Source organism: Vombatus ursinus, unplaced genomic scaffold (assembly GCF_900497805.2).
Source record: "Vombatus ursinus unplaced genomic scaffold, bare-nosed wombat genome assembly UNPS02014884.1, whole genome shotgun sequence".
Lineage (NCBI taxonomy): Eukaryota > Metazoa > Chordata > Mammalia > Diprotodontia > Vombatidae > Vombatus > Vombatus ursinus.
This window is the reverse complement of record NW_020954662.1, coordinates 6,901,114-6,914,105: the sequence shown is the minus strand read 5'-3', so window position 1 is coordinate 6,914,105 and position 12,992 is coordinate 6,901,114. Positions and strand designations below refer to the sequence as shown.

Genomic DNA, 12,992 nt, shown 5'->3' with positions numbered 1-12,992 from the left:
AGGTAGCATTGTGCAGAGGAAATAGGACTGCATTTGGATTCAGAGGACCTGGGATCAAATTCCAGTCTTTCTTCTTGCTTCCTGAGTGACCTTGGACAATCTACTTAAATTCCCTGGGCCAAAGTTTCTTCCTCCCTAAAAGTACAGGCTGGGACTAGATGGCATGAAGGTCCCTTTTAGGTTTAAATCTTTGATCCTACCTTCTAGCTCAATTCCACCCCCCACCCCCATTTGATGGAGGAAGAAACTGAGGCCCAGGAAGAAAAAGTGACCATGAGTTAATAAGTAACAGATGGAATTTTAACTCTGGTCTTCCGACACCAAATCAGAGTTTTTTCCATTCAACAGCAGAGTCCAGAGTCACAGGACCTTAGATTTGGAGCTGGAAGGGAGATATGAATATCAATGAAGTTCAGACACTGGAAGTGAGGCAGGATGGTTTCTTCAACTCCCAACTCCTTCCCTCCCCATCTCCTCCCAGTTCATCTAAATGTCTCCGAACAGGAGGCTGAGGGAGAGCATCCGATCTTTTATCGCCGACCTGGCTACAAGGGGTTAAGTGATGGAGCATAGTGTGGTGGGAAAGGCCCTGGAAGGAACTCAGTTTGCCCCGTACTTGTTGGGTGAGCTTGGGGAGGCACTTTAGCTGGATGGAGGCTTGGAGAGTGAGGGATTTAGACTAGGTCTTCTCTGAGGTCTGAGGCCTTCCATCTGGAAAGAGCTTTAGCTCAGCTCTGGCCTCGGTGGCACTGTCTGGGCCTGGGGCAGAGGCCGGCCCAGGGCAGGGCTAACAAGGATCTCCAGGCATCCCTACTCGAGCATCTCCCAACTTGGCGCCCAGTTTAGGAACAGCTCGGGGGCCGAATCTTTGCAGTGAGATCCGGGAGGGCGGGCGGGGGCAAGGGGAGGCGCCCGGGAGGTTTCCTATCCGGGGCCTTGGACAGCGCGGCAGCTGGAGCATTCAGCAGCGTCCACGACCTAGAGCGCCCCGCAGCCCTCTGGCCCGGAGCGGGGAGTGAGGGTGGGAGGCGGGGGGAGAGCTGGGGGCTCTCCCATTGGCTGCGGGGCGGGGCGGGGCGGGACGGGGAGTCTGGGAGGGCGGGAGGGCTCCGGGTCCAGCCGGGCCCGGAGCAGGGCCGGGCTGCCCCTGATCACTGGTGGAAGGGGCCGGAGAGCGGAGCGGCGGCAGAGCCGGAGCCGTTACTGGGGCAGGAGGAAAGGAGAGCCGATCCGATCCAAGCCGGCCGGATTCAAGTCGGGAGGGACAGCGCAAAGCAGGGCGGGGCTGGCCAGGGCTAGTCAAGGCTGGCCCAGGGCTGGGGGAGGCTCTGGTGCGATGGGTGCAGGAGAGGAGACCTAGAGCAGGAGGCTCCGCGCGCGGCCCGGGCCGGCCGGGTATGGGCACCGAGCGCTGCCCTTGGCCTGGCCCTAACCCCAGCTCCAACCCCATCTCCGACCGTGGCGCCTTTGTAACTTCCCTGCCGCCGCACCACAAAGAGCCAGCCAACCCGAGAGCTGGGACCTCCACCCGAGACCTGGGTGAGTGGGGACCATCTCTTCTGTCTGCTCCCCTTCCCCCCGCCCTCCTGCTCCCTGGGCTGATAGGGTTCTGCCCTGGGCGGCGACGTGGGGTGTGCTTGGGTGGGTGACTCGTTTCTGAGAGTGTCTGTGTGTAGTGTTTATCTCTGTGCGTGCGTGGATAGTGTGTGTATTGTGTGTACCTGGGAACGTGAGCACAGTGTTTGGGAGCCTCTGGGGGTGGGGATGTACAGATAGTGCTTCTGTGACCCTGGGTGTGTGTTTAATGTTTGTGTCACGGCTGCGTGTCACGGCTGTGTGTATCTGTGTCTATGTCTCTGAGTAGTGGCTATCTGTTTATATCCCTGGGTGACCTGTCAGGATGTGTGTCGTGTGTATCTGTGTTTGTGTATATCCCCGTGTCTGTGTGCAGAGTGTATCTGTGGTTATGTGCTTCTTCTGTGTGTAGTGTATGTGTATGATGTGTGACTCTAGTCTGGAAACAAATAGATTGGGAGTGAACCCTTCCCCCTTCCCCTTCAGTCCCTTGGGGGCAGGCAGACCCTCCCCATCCCCATCCTTTCTCCTGCATTCAGGGAACCATCTTCTCCTATTGTCCTTCCTGGCTATTCTCACAGTCCTAGCCCCTTCAGATCTGAGGCAGGAAAGGAGGGGCTCTGGGCCCCAGTCTGAAGCTCTTCGCCTCGGGAATGAGAAAAAGGAAGGGTGGGTCTGGGGGTCTGGGGGGTATTTTACTATTTTCAGGGGCATGATCGGGGTCCTAGCTTATACTGTGATAATGCCAGACAGAGGGGTTGGAGCCATGGCAACCTACCTCTCCTTCTTTCCTCCCAGGCACAAAAGTCTGTAACCATGGGAGACCTCTGGCGTTTTCTCATGGGGGGAAGGGGGAACAGGGACAAACCGAGACCTGCCTTCAGGGTTAGTGTTCCTGATACTTCTTTCTGAACCTTTGTGGAGGACTGAGGACACAGGACTTTACTCCTTCCTGGGAGAGAAGACAAATCCCATTCATTTTTTTTTTTAATTTTTGCTTTGGGTCAGTACTTTAAGGAAAAGAAAAAATAAACTTAGGATGGGGTGTTGAAGAACCCTTTCACTTGTAGAAATAGGAGCTCAAAACACCTACCAGGTACCACCTCATGGACCCTCAGAACCTCTGCTTGGGGGAGTAGGAGCTGCTGTAACTCTTATTTTAGAGGGGTGGCACACAGGCAGAATGAATCCTCCAAGGTCACCCAGCTAGTGCTAGACAGAGACATCACCATAGGGGTTTCCTCAGGAAAGCTGGGGAGGGGAACAGAAATGAGCTGAGAATTGAAGAAGCTGGAATTTATAGTAGCAACAGCCCTGTACATGGAGTTGGAGGGCCTGGATTTTAGTTGAGTGACCTTGGGAAAAATCATTTCTTTTCTTTGAACCTTCATTTACTTCCCTGTAAAATCGGGAGGTTGGATTAGAACAGGGTGTCTCAACTTTGTGTCCTGGACCTCTTGGGCAGTCTGGTGAAGCCTATGGGTCCCTTCTTAGGATCATTTAAAAAAAATGCATAACATAAATCACATGGTATTACAATGGAAATGAATTATTATGGAAATAAAGATGTAATTTTTCCCCACTCAAATTAATGGACCCTAAATTAAGAACCCCTGTTCCAGATGACATTTTTCAGCTTTAGCTCCATCCGCTATTTCTCCTGGCTCTTATTTGACGGGAATATTTACAAATAAAGTTGTGGTTTCTATGTAGTTTCCTTTACCTGTGTGTGCGAGAGATGGGGATTTTTGGGCTTGGATGTGGGAGCTCAACTTTTGTGGGATAGTGGAAAGGGCTCTGGATCTATAGACAAGACCAGGGTTCAAAATCTGGCTCTACTGAGCCTGGCCAAGGCATTTCCCTTCTCTGGACCTCAGTTTTCTCTCCTGTAAAATGAGATGATTTCCACGGTCCCTTTAAGCCTTATATCCTATGATTGTAGGTCTTTGTGTAATTTTGGAGAGTTGAAGTGTGGTGCAGCTGCCGGGTGGGAAGTTCTAAAGGCTGATGACCCCTCTCCAGAGGTGCAGCTCAACTAATGTAGCTCAGGTGAAGGTGCTCTTTTCCTTTGCTCCTATCCCAGGACCTGGACTGCACCTTGAATGAATGAGCCCAAGCTCTTAGTGGAAACACAGGAATCCTTCTGGGCATTGCTTCTGGGCAATATCCTGAGGGAAGGGGGATGGAAACTAGTCATAGGATTTAGGGCGGGCTGGGGCTTCTTCATTTTACTGGTAGGAAAACTGAAGTTTCTTAAGGTTAAATGACTGGTCTAGGGTCTCACAGCTAGTAAGTGCCAGGGATGGGGCTGGAACTCAGGTCCTGATGACTGACTCCAACTCCTGTACTCTCTCCACTATACCATGCTGACTGTTCCCAGTCAGTTTTTTCTTTCACTTTGGGATCCATGGTAATTATCACCATACTTGAAATTTGTAGAGCACTTCATACGTCTTGTTCAGCAAACAATTCAGCAGAATAAACATTTATTGAGTACCTGTTACATGTCACTGGCAGTGTGTTATAGCTAAAAGAGTCAGGGAGGCCATGCTGGTGACACTTTTAACTGTGTGATCTTGGGCAGATTCCTAGCCTCTCTGTTCCTAACTCCTAAGGCTTCCCTTCCAAGTCATAGATTGCCATTTGCATTGGTCAAGGGGGTTGCCTGGCACAGATCTAGACCCGGAAGGGCTCTTTAAGAGGCCATTTAGCTCACCCTGTACCCAAGGGGGATTATGTAACTTGCATAAGATCAAACTGGCAGTTAAGTGTCCGAGTTCCCGAGATTTGAACCTAGGTCCTTTCCACTCCAGAGCTCCTGCTTTTTCCAGTGTATCACACCAAGGTCATGGAGCCTTTGCCAGTTCCTTTTTTTTTTTTTTTTTAAGGCAATTGGGGTTAAGTGACTTGCCTAGGGTCACACAGCTAGTAAGTGTCTGAGGCCATATTTGAATTCAGGTTCTCCTGACTCCAGGGCCAGTTCTCTACCCACTGTGCCACCTAGCGGCCCCGCCTTTGCCTGCTCTTGTACCTATCCTGTACTGTGCTAGTGCTAAGGATGTGAAGGCAGAGACAACCTAAATCCTGCCCTCAAGGAGTTTACAGTCTAGGGACACTAGAAAGAAAGCTGAACTTGGACTCACAGGATCTGTGTTCAGATCCTGACTCTCTTCTACTTAACTTCCCTGGGCCTCAGTTTCCTCATCTGTAAAATTGCAGGGTTAGACCTCTAGACTCATGGATCTTATAATGAGAAAGTAGGAGGGGGGGAGAACAAATATACAGATACGTGTAATACATAAAAGAGTGATATAAGTAGAAAAGAGGAGGAATGATCTCCTAAAAGCTCATGGTCTTCCTATGTGCTTTGGCAGCAAAATAAGGAAAGAAACAGTGATCATTTTTATTATGGGGAAGGGAGGGGACTGCCAGGGAAGGCTTTCTGGAAGAAAAGACAGGTGGGTTGGGCTTGGAAGAAATGAAAGGGCCTGGCTAGAGAGCTGGCCTTGGATTCTAGAATACCTAAGATTAAGTCCCCCCTCTGACACAGAGTGGTTGTGTGACTAGGAGGAAATCATGTTTTCTTTGGATTCCCACTAGCCCTGGATATATCGTAAGTGTCTAATAAATGATTGTTGATTGATTGAGTTATTAACTTCTCAATTCTCCCAGGTAAAACTCTTAAGTCGAAGAATAGGTATTAATCTGTTGGGGCAGAGATGGTTTCTACATTAGAAATTTTACAAACCAGAGAAAAAAATAAATGAAAGAAAAAGAAAGGATTTCAACAGATGGGGGTGGAAGAGGGAGGGGATTTCCAGGGACAGGGGATGTGTGACCGGGAGCAGAGATGAAAGAGGAGATGGCAGGATGAGATTGGAAAGTGCAGAATAGCACGCAGTTGTTTTATTTTTGTTTTTGATCATGAAGGATGGGTAAGGAGGAAGGGAATGAAGCTGGAGATGAGTTGGTACCCGATTGTGAAGGACCTTGAATGCCAGGGTTAGTAGTAGATACTTTATTTAATAAAAAGTGGAGATTTTTGAGTTGAGGTATCACGTGATCATAGCAGCAGTTTAGGAAGGATACTTAGGCAGCACATAGATGAGGTGGGATGGAGAAGGGTTAGATGAGGCTGGAAAATCAGTTAGGAGGCTGTTGTCATAGTCTAGCCCAGTAGTCTCCAAAGTGGGTGCCATGTTATGAGCCTAAGAAGGCTTTGGTTTGATTCTTCCTGCCCCCAAAGAATATGGGATTGATTAACCACTCAAAAGTTGGGAAGATGAGTCATATCTCATCCTCCCCACCACAGTCAATTGGGGGCTTGTCTCCATCATACCCATGCCTACCCTTTATCTGTTACAGCCCAGCACTCCTCCATTCACCTTCTCCCACAGTTATGCAAGCTTCCAAACTCCTCCCATGTGAATCTGGGCATCAGTCCCACAGGACAGTTATAACCTAATCCCAATCCAGGCACCCATAGTAGCAGCTGGGCAGAAGCTATTGGGAAAAGCTGTCCTCTCCCCACTCATATAAACCAGGAAAAAAATTATTGGTAGGGGTACTTGATTAAAAAAGTTTGGAGACAAAAGTGGGAAGAAATAAATATCAAAACAGATTCACTTGAGTCTTCTGATTACCTTTATGGCAGGCAGGCAAAGTTAGTGGTATTATACTCATTTTACAAATGGGGAAACTGAGGGTCAGAGAAATAAAGTTACATGTCCTAGGTCATACAGTACAGCCACTGTAGAAGAGAAATTAGAATTTGGGTCTCTGTCTCTTAGAAATGGCTTTGTCTTCTACAGGTGGTTGGTGTGGTACCCAAGTACAAAATGGTTCAATTTCCAAACTTTTCTGTTTAGATTTGATTTTTTTTTCTGGATCACAGATTCATGTAATGACTATTTATTGAGTGACTCCTGTGCATAGAAGGATGCTCTGAGGAAGAGAGAGGTCTGTCATGGCTCCTGTTCTCAAGGAGCTTACTGTAAGGTGGGAGAGAAAATGGGTACCCATGGAATTCCATGTTCCAGTCAGACCGACCTTCTAAGCTGTATCTCAGACTTTCCACTCTATCTCCTGCCTGTCCCCTATTCCCTCCTCCTTCTCACTGCCTCTTAGAATCCTTGTCTTCCTTAAGGGTCAGCTTTGGAGCATCTTTTTCCACAGAGCCTCTGCTCCCTGCCTTTTCTCAGCTCTAGTATTCTATGTTTGACGCTTACTTCCCAGCTCTGACATTTTATTATTCTCAGGTGCCTTTTATTTCTGACATTCTATGTTCCAGGCTTCCTTCATTGCTCTGACACGTTCTGAAGTCTCTCCCATTGTAGACATGCCCTTCCAGCTTTTACATTCTGTACTCTGTGTTTTAAGGGAGGCAGGATAGACCTGGACAATCTCCCCTATGTTTTCAATTACTTGTTGTCATATTGGGTGTGATTTCTAGATCTTACATTTTGTATGTCCTGACTGGGGGAAGGTGGGAGGCACTGGGGCTTGGGTGGCAGAATATGGAAGGAGTCAACATTTCCCCCAGTTTGCCTCATCAAGGGGAGGTAGGATTTGAGGAAAGTCTGGAGTGAATGAGCCTGGGTGGATGGAGAGAGAGAAATTGTTAGTCATACATGAATTTTTTTTTGTTCACCTCTCTACATGTTCAGAAGACTTCTACACCTTTCCACCTAGCACCAACCTTTCTTACAAATTACCTTAGTAATGATGACAGTTTTAGGAATACTGATAACATTTTCATATATACATATATATGTATATACATATATCTATATCTATCTGCCTATCAGTCTATCTATCTATCTATCTATCTATCAAACAGTTTCACCTTAATGAGTACCTTATAATTAGTCTTTAATGTTTTCCTTGTATTTCTTCTGGATCTTTTATATTGAATTTTTCATTGAGTTCTGGTCTTTTTTGTTACAGACACCTGAGGGTATTTCAGTTTGTCAAATGTTCATTTTAAAAAATTCAGCCTGGGGGGCAACTAGGTGGTGCAGTGGATAGAGCACTAGCCCTGGATTCGGGAGGACCTGAGTTCAAATCCGACCTCAGACACACAACACTAGCTGTGTGACCCCAGGCAAGTCACTTAACCCCCATTGCCCAACCCAAAACAAACAAACAAAAAAAATTCAGCCTGATTATAGTAATAAGCTGCTAAAATGAAATAAAAATAAACACAAATAAGCAAAGGAAAGAGAACCCAATCATATGTAGCTACTTTGGTGTAAAGGAATATCTGGTTTCATTTTCAGAGAAAGATAGTGAGGTAAAAAAAAGCCACTCCTGCTTCAAAGGGTAAGATCAAATGGTCACAATGGAAGAATATAAAAAGGAATTCAAAAATCAAATAAGAGAGATTGAGGAAAAATTAGGGAAAAAAATAAAAGCAATACATGAAAATTATGAAAAGAAAGTTAACCCATTAGAAAAAGACATGCATGAAGTTGTGTAGATAATGAATGGTCCGAGCAATCCAATACTCCTGTCAGTGCTAAGAGGAGAGACATTGTGGGTAGGCCTTACAGGGTGGACTGTTAGAGGTGAGTATGGACCTATGTTGGTTTAATCCATTTACAGGGATTCACTGTTAGAGCAGGGAATTAGATAAATAGGTAGACAGACAGACAGACAGATAGAGCATCTATTAAACACTTACTATGCACTATCACCTGTTAGATGCTGGGAATATAAGTAGAAGCCAAAATAAAGATACTTCCTGCTCTCAAGGAGTTTACATTCTAATGCAGGAAGATAACCCTTACCTGAGAGGGGGAGGAAAAAGGCAGAAGAGAGGGAAAGGAAGAAGGCACCCTTGGAAATATGGACCTGGTCCCCACCCGCTGACAGATGGTCACAGGCAAGACCTTGTTCATTTGCATAATGGAACTCTTACTAGTCATTTATTTTATTCAGAAATTGGGATGAAGGCATTGAATGCCTCAGCCTGGCATACAAGGCTCTCCCAACATTCTGTCTCTGGCCTATTTTTCCAACCTTAATTCTTACTAATTAATTCAATTCATTTAAAATCCACAAACCCATATTGAGAACCTGGTATGTTTAGTGCTATTGAGTGTAAGGTTATAAAGATGAAAAGTGATGTGGTCACACCTTTAAGGGAAGGCAGAATTTCATATGCAGGATCAGCCAGGTACAAAATTAACTCAGCCAGCCAATCAAGAAGCATTTATTAAGAGCCTACTGCGTGCCAAGCATGATGTTAAGTGCTGCAAATACAAAGAAAGGCAAAACCAGTCCCTTCCCCGAAGGAGCTCACGTTCTAATGGAGGAGACCACAAGCAAACAATTGTGTACTTTGTTAGTACAAATTGCTATGGACGGTGTAAATGGCTAGAGTGGAGGGGAGATTCTTGTGAAGAATCTGAGGAGGGGGCAGCTAGGTGACACAGAGGATAGAGCAAGGGCCTTGGAGTCAGGAGGATCTGAGTTCAAATCCAGCCTCAGATACTTACTAGCTGTGTGACCCTGGGCAAGTCACAACACCAATTGCCTCAAAAAAAATATCTCTGGAGGGAAAGATCATTTTTAAATGGGAGGGGGCACTCAGGGGAGGCTTCATGGAAGCTTCATGAGCTGGGCTTTGAATAAAAAGAGGATTTGCCTTAGGAAACAATGGGGTAAGGCTAAAAAATATGACCAGATTTGGAATCAAAGGGACTTGGGTTCAAATTCCATCTCTGTTTCTTTTTTACCTGATAACTGTGGGCAAGTGACTCCCTCAGCTGGTTCCCCATTCGGGTGGCTGCTGAGGTCCCTTCAGGTCTAAATTTATGATCCTAGGATTCCATGGTTTCAACAAGTAGAGCCATGAGGGGAGTGTGGTTCAAGGCACAAGACGGTGGATTGTGGGAATGGATTGGAGGTAGGAGGTGGGAGAGGAGGACAGTTCAGTTTGGCTGGAATGTAGGGTGTAGAAAGGGAGATAATGTGAAATGAGGCCAGGAGGGACAATTCGAGCCATAGCGTCTAGGGCGTTGAATTCCAGACAAAAGTCTGTATTTTTTTTGGGTGGGGGGCTAGGCAATGGGGTTAAGTGACTTGCCCAGGGTCACACAGCTAGCAAATGTTATGTGTCTGAGGCCAGATTTGAACTCAGGTTCTCCTGAATCCAGAGCCAGTACTCTATCTACTGCGCCACCTAGCTGCCCCAAAAGTCTGTATTTTTTGTTAGAGACAATAGGGAGCTGCTGAAATTTTCCCCCTTGACTTGTGCAGGATGAATTGACATGGAGAAACACCAGAGACACAGATACTAGGTAGCAGATAATTATTACCTGAGGCTTTCAATAGACAGATATAGTGTAGAGAATGTTCCAGGCATAGGGTATAGCTCGAACAGGAGTGGGAGGAGAGGGACCTTCCTGTTAGTTTGATTGGGACACAAAGTACATGGGGGGGTGGTCTTTGACTCTCCATGCCCCCTCATCCCCATAGCCATTCAGTGACTAAATTCTGTCCCTTCTGTCCCCATCACTCCCTTATCTCTCTGACATCTACTTTCCTTTCCACTGCTGGCCCCTCTGACACAGCCCATCATCACTTCTTGCCTGGGTGACTGGAATTGCCTCCTATAGGATTCCTCAGGCTCCAGCATCTATTCCAATCTGACCTGCACATAGCTGCCCAGGTCGTCTTCCTGAGGGGACCATGTTACCATCCTGCTCAGAAGGATTTAATGGCTCCCATGCGTGAGCCACCTCAGATACTACCTACCTTCTCCCTGATCTCTGCTCTCCATCACCTCAGCTCCAAATGGCCTTGCCCTTCTCTGAGAGATCCTGGGGTACGATGGAAGGAGCCCCAGCTTTAGGAGCTGGAAGATGAAGGTGAGAGCCCTATTCCTGGCTCTGGTTCTTAGTACCTTTGTGGTTTTGGGCAGGAACCACCCCTTTCTGAGCTGCATTTTGGGGAGCTGTAAAAATGAGGGATTTCGCCTGGGGTGTATGCTAGACCCCTTCTCTCTCCAGCTCCTAGGATCTCATTGCACCTCATCTTTTTCTTATGCACTTAGATAGTTCTAACGTGTTACAATGACAAATACTCCTTTTGTTCATTCAAAACAATCCATATTGCCAGCCTGTCCCTTGGGAACAACCCTGCAGTAACACCCCTGGTGCTGATATTGATGAAGAGGAAAAAAAAGCCAAAACATTCATTTTTTAAAATTTGAAGTTCCACTCTCTCCATCCTTCCAGCCCCTCCCAACCATTTATTTTTTAATGAATGAAACAAGATGTTAAATTCACTTCCAAAGATCTTCAGAGGAAGGTCCAGCAGCAAGCACGGCATGGGTATGTGTTCCCACTTTTCTTTGACAGGTGAGGAAACTGAAGCTCAAATAGGTGAAGTGATTTCAATCAACTAGCATTTATAAAGCTTGTGTGAAGTGCAGAAGTGAAGCAATCCCTGCCCTCAAGGAGTTTATATTCAACTGGGGGGAAACAAGATGAGCACAGAGAGATATTTAACAGACTTGTGATTTTATTGGCATAGGGAACGCCCTCCAACAATGCTGGGCAGGCCTTCCTTTGCCACTTACGGTTGTAGAGAGTTGTTCCTAGAGCAGCAAACTTTGTGCTCTTCAAAAATTATTGAGATCACCAAAGATTATGTCTAAATATTCACCGTATTAGAAATTAAACCTGATAAAATTTTAAAAAATTTATTATTTCATTAATAATAATAATAATAATAATAATAATCTCATTAATGTTGACATAAATATCATTTGGCATGGGACCTGGAGTCAGGAAGACCTGAGTTCAAATCCAGCTTCACATGAGTCCTAGCGGATGACCTTGGGTTTCTCTTAGTTTCCTCATCTGTAAAATGGAGATAAGAATAGCACCTACCTCCCCAAATTGTTGTGAGGATCACTTGAGATAATAATTGTAAAGTGCTTAGCACACTGCCTGGCACTCAGTAGGTGCTATAAAAAATGTTAGCTTATTATTTTCCAAAACAAAAAATAATTAGTGAGAAGAATGGCTTTGTTTATATGTTTTTGCAAATCTCTTCATAATGTCTGCCTTAATGGAAGACATCTGGATTTTCCTATGTGCTTCTGAATTCGGTCTGTTGGAATATGTTATTTTGGCTTATGAAGCATGTGAAGAAATCTGGTTTCCCATAGGGACCAGATATGTAGTTAGAAAAGGGAGGAGTATTTCAGTAGGAAGTCACATTTTAGTATTATGATGAAAATAATTTTGACCCTTTGGGTCCTATGAAAAAGTCTTCAGAACCATTGGCCTAGAGCCCTCAGAAGTTGAGTTGGCCAGGGTCTGAACACTAGCACGTCTGGAGGGTGAGGACTTGATCTCCAGTCTTCCGGACTTTGAGGCTATCTCTCTGTCCACTACATTACATATGCTGCCACACATCAGTCTGTGTAAAAACCTACAAAGTACACACCAGGTTGTTTTGGGGAGGGGAGGGAAGGGAAGGAGAGACTAGCAGCTGGGGAGATCAGGAAAGGCAGAAGGGGGCACCTGAGCTGAGACTGAAGGAAGACCGGACCCAAAGATTTGCTGGGGTGTCTCAGGGGCAGAGCTAAGATCAACCTGCTCAGATCTAGTGTTTCCTATACCTGGGCTTTTAGGGATCAGAAGCCCTTTGATAGCTGGAGACTCAATCCTTGGCAAATACATCAGAGGTCAAGGGACGGAACAGGGGCTGGAGGTAAACCTTTGTGGGTTCCAGCTCATTAACAGCCCCATTGTAAAGGGACCTGCTGAAGACTGGTACAAAGCCTTTGTTGACAAAGAACACCAGGAAGCCCAGTCAGACACGCAATGGATTATCCTCTTCGTCGTACACTATTCCCAGGCTAATTTTCGAATCCTCAGTCATCCTCTTGACCTCTCAACTTGCTTCTGGTCCTGTTCCCCTCCTGGTTATTACAGTGTTGGATGCCCTGGGAACAAGGAGCTATTTGACCATCGTGAGATCATCGAATCTCAAATTAGGCTCTAGAGGGATCAGCTAAGAGGCCATTCAGTCTCTTAGCATCCTTGAACTCCTTCAAGATTCTTCACCTTCTACAGGAAGCCTCTTGTCATCATTTCAGCTGCTGGTGGTCTCCTTCCTTGAGCTATTTGTATTCATGGTGCATATATATTTTGTATGTACATATATAGAGGGGTATGTATATACACATGTGTGTGTAAACACCTATATTTATATCAACATATATATGCATATGTGTGTAAGTACACACATATACATATACGACAAGTAAATATATAGAGTATGAGAGCTGGGAGGGCTTTAGAACAGAGAATGTCAGAGCTGGGAGGGTCCTTAGAACCCAGAATGTCAGAGCTGGGAGGGCTCTTAGAACACGGAATGTCAGAGCTGGGAAGGCCCTT

General features: G+C 46.0%; 1 protein-coding gene across 3 annotated transcripts in view; it reads left to right on the top strand.

Moving 5' to 3' along the window:
• Positions 1-1,399: 1,399 nt before the first annotated feature.
• LOC114028482 (rho guanine nucleotide exchange factor 10-like protein) overlaps positions 1,400-12,992 on the top strand; it is a 229,507-nt gene continuing 217,914 nt past the window's right edge. For 2 of the 3 annotated variants that reach the window (XM_027842736.1, XM_027842735.1), the window contains exon 1: positions 1,400-1,539. The gene's annotated coding sequence lies outside the window, so the exon portion shown is untranslated. The remainder of the gene's footprint in view (positions 1,540-12,992) is intronic. The other variant, XM_027842734.1, reaches the window with a different exon arrangement.